At 42.7% G+C, this 3,940-nt stretch overlaps 1 non-coding gene across 1 annotated transcript; it reads left to right on the top strand.

Moving 5' to 3' along the window:
* The first annotated feature begins 2,974 nt into the window (after positions 1-2,974).
* trnai-aau (transfer RNA isoleucine (anticodon AAU)) lies at positions 2,975-3,048 on the top strand. The gene has a single exon. It is a non-coding gene; the product is annotated as a tRNA-Ile (tRNA).
* Positions 3,049-3,940: the final 892 nt, after the last annotated feature.

Below are 3,940 nucleotides of genomic sequence, written 5' to 3'. Positions count from 1 at the left end.
ATCATCTACTACCACTACCACAGAGCTTGACTAATTTAGCAACAGAATCTAAGGAGGGGACAATGGATTGGTCAATATATTGTATTGGACTCAAAACAGAACGTGTTAAATTTAAATTCACTTCTAAGAGTGGAGCAAACTTGTGAATACTGCCGAGAGAGAGCGAGAGAAACACCAAGGGGTGTGGAACCAGGGAACTATTTACATGGAAAACGGGCGATCTCCCCAGACTGTCCGCCCGTTTCACTGTTACCTGGATACAGTACCTCTTTATTTCGAACTCACTAACACTGATTTTTAGTTTAGAAGGATTCAAGTAGGGTTTTAGATGAAAGGCAGCGACCTTAATCAAGCCCAAATCATAATTGAACCCATTCAGAGCCTACATTACATTTTAGCGTTTCATTCTGAGCAGAAGACCCTCACACCTGAAGAAGGCTTGCGTTTTCTCTCTTCTCTTTTAAGCATGTGTACAATGTGTAATACAATTACAATGTGTAATTACAATGCTGTAATACAATTTGAATCGTATGAGGGTGGGGGGGAGGTGTCTTTCGCTGGAAATCTCGCCTGCTTCTACTTTACGAGTACAACCCCCTCTCTGCCGGAGTGCTGGCTGTGACGAATTAAACCGGTTTCACAGGTTTCAATCACAGACCATGTGACATGGGAGTCAGGAAACTAACACACAGCGCCACCGGATTTGATAACACTATAAAAACGCTATAAAATAATGTGACTAGGCACAGAACAAGTTTACAGCACAGTACAATAATAAATGCTGACCATGACTTTAGAAGCATAAATTGCCTTACACTCAATTTAAACACAGGCTGTCTTTAGCCCTCTAAGCTGGTTCATACAGAAATGTAGAGATCCAGGCTCAGAACACACAGCTTCATTAGCGAAAACATATGCAGGACAACTAGAGAAGACGTTTTACAGAGGATGGATTTTTAGAAACATCCCATCAGTGACATCACTGAAGTCAACTCCTAGGTACTGTAACTGTCGTGTGGATAGTTTCACAAGAATCAGACAAAGGTTTAAGCATCGCTTGTTCTAGATAAAACTGCAAAAAAAAACAACAACAACCCATAATGTACTTCTTTGCGGCTCTGTTTGCCCAAATCATATATTCACAACGTGAAATCTAGAAAATAATATTACGTAACCAAAATCCGCAATATGGAAACAGAACCTGTGTAATTGTTGATAGATGATGTACTCGTAACATTTTTTCAAGACGAACTACAACATTTAAAAAATGACTTGTATGTACTTGATATCTCTAATCAATCCACGGGTCCCAGCACAAAAACGAAACTAAAACGCATACCGTTTCGCGCTTCTTATTAGTTGCTCAAAAGTAATTTGACCGTATGAAATGCATAATATAAACCTAGAAACATATACGTGAGCAGTACTTAAGCACTGTAGTATCGGTGTTAAGACATACCTCTCAAATACTGTAAATCAAGTTAAAAATATCTCAAGACCGATTCTGGCCATAATGAAACCATGTTTCGTGTATGTTTTCTTTAAAGTACCAAGACCAGCCATATACTGTATGTTTATGTTCCAAAATTAATATCGTTTATGGCCTTCACACGCGTTGCAGTATGCTCCTATTCTTTTTATGCTCAGCTACTAAGATTTCCCTTCAGTGGTAAAATTAGATATGAATATTCAATACTTAAACGGGCACAGTTAAGACATTAAATATACATATACATACTGTATACAGTACAGTTTTCATACGGTAATATGTTTATGTTCCTAAATCAATCTCTTTTATGATCATGTGAAAGGCATGGTGAATCGATTCTCAAAAATTACTGTACTTTGCATGATTGGAAACAAATGCGTGATTGCGAAATGCTGTAGTGTTACTTTTACAAAGACGGTCGATGAAAAAAAGAATGTTGACCAGGGCAATACTTTGAGCTTACACTTACAGCTTGTCCAAGGTCATTCATTATTAATACTATTAGTAATATCTTCGTTAAAGACTTTGATGGCCACAGCTCAAACATGAGAGGTTGAGCTTTATTAGCTCCACCTTGCGGAAATTCCGGATACTATTATTTTGCTTGTCGTATTATAGGAGAATTTACGGTAACTCGCGGTATTTACCGGTAGCTTGCGGTAGACTGCGTACAGCGTACCGCAAAATAATGCGGTATCGCCCGTGCATTTTGAATGGCTGCATCTGTAGGCTGCCAAAAGTCTCCGAAACCAAATTTTGATAGCAGAAAATTCTCACTCGTCCAGAAGTTCCCTTGGGACCCAACATCCAGTACAGAGTGGTAAAAAAGCGTCTTTTTTGGAGACCCTTACAGCGTGCATTGGTGGTTCAGTGGTAGAATTCTCGCCTGCCACGCGGGAGGCCCGGGTTCGATTCCCGGCCAACGCAGTGGCTTTTGCAGCGAGCGGCTCCATCACTTGCATCCCGTTTCAACTCGCAACTGAAAACCCTCTGAAGCTTAGAAGCTGTGAGCCAGGTCAGTACCCGGATGAGGGTGACCTACAGGGAAAAGCAAAGCTTACAGCTGGAAGCGGTGTTAATGGAGCCAGCGGTGGGGCACTCACCCTGAGGTCTGTGCGGGTCCCAATGCCCCAGTATAGTGACGGAGACGCTGTGAGGTAAAAAGGCGCCGTCTTTTGGATGAGATGTAAATCCGAGGTCATAGCTCTCTGTGGTCATTAAAAGTGACCACCAAAACCTTTGACAAAAGCTCTTGGTAATTGATGGTCTTCAATAATGCTTCTCCTTTAGGTACATTTGAAATCAGCTGAAAAATGCTGTGAAATGGGGGGGCACTTCAGGCCAGTGTAGGATTTGGGATACAAGAACCATTAAACAGCACGAGAAAGCCCGTACACTGAATCGCACGGCTTCCTACTCAAAGAAGGACAAAATAAATTTCTCTCAATTCCATTTTTTGCAGCACAGCGAAGACAGCGGGTACGAGGCCTGTTAGCTCAGTTGGTTAGAGCGTGGTGCTAATAACGCCAAGGGCGTGGGTTCGATCCCTGTTCGGGCCAGGCAGTCTCCTCCGCTCTTGCCAAAACCCGTTACTGTGGTGAGATCGGTGGTTTTGCAAAGACGCCACATACTGCCGACAGACGAGAGTGTTGCGGGAGAAGAGAGAAGTGATGGAAGATTGAAGAGTGTCCTAGGTGGAGCCAAGATGAAGTGTCACAATTGCCTAGGGGAGGATTTCAAATGTTTAAGATGGTAAAAATAACCGGAAGTGATCCCCCAGTCCGGCGCAGTCTGACGTACTTCTGTCATATAAAGTGAAACTAGATGTCGAACTGGAGCCTCACCATTTGCATAAGTGAGGCTCCAGTTATACATCTAGTTTCACTTTAAATGACAAAACTGAAGAAACTTAAAAGAGCTGGAGAGGATTTCTTACAACTTTTGAGCCGGCACAGTTTTCGAAAACGTTTTCTTCACGCTGCACTGTACAACACAGACAGCCAAGAGTCTCCAAAACAAAACGAATTGACAGATAGGAGAAAAGTCCCACTCGTCCTAAAGTTCCCAAAATCCAGAACTGAGCGTAAACAAAGTGTTCAAGTAGCGTGGGAATGCTACCCCTAATCCTAGCTGGAGTTTGAGCATCTGGTTCAGAGTTTGCTCAAGAGTTTACCTTTCACAGATGCGCAAAGATGAATGTTGAGGGTGCACGCTTCAAGGCGCCTTACAGTGCAGGGAGTGATTAGAGACGATTCGTGACGTGTGCTCGTTCCCATATACCGTACGCCCCGGGTTGCAGTGCTAGGATGACGTCCAATACCGCTTCGGCACGTAACGGCATTATATTCAAGTGCAGGACGTGAGGGTTTTATTTTGTTCGTTTTGTTCTGCTCTGCTTTGCTTTGTTTTGCTTTCCATGGCGTTCGTAAGAGGGTCAATAAAAAGGCGATT

Source organism: Atractosteus spatula (assembly GCF_055471065.1).
Source record: "Atractosteus spatula isolate fAtrSpa1 chromosome 17 unlocalized genomic scaffold, fAtrSpa1.hap1 SUPER_17_unloc_3, whole genome shotgun sequence".
Lineage (NCBI taxonomy): Eukaryota > Metazoa > Chordata > Actinopteri > Semionotiformes > Lepisosteidae > Atractosteus > Atractosteus spatula.
The sequence above is the reverse complement of the archived record's forward strand: the minus strand, read 5'-3'. Positions and strand labels throughout refer to the sequence as shown.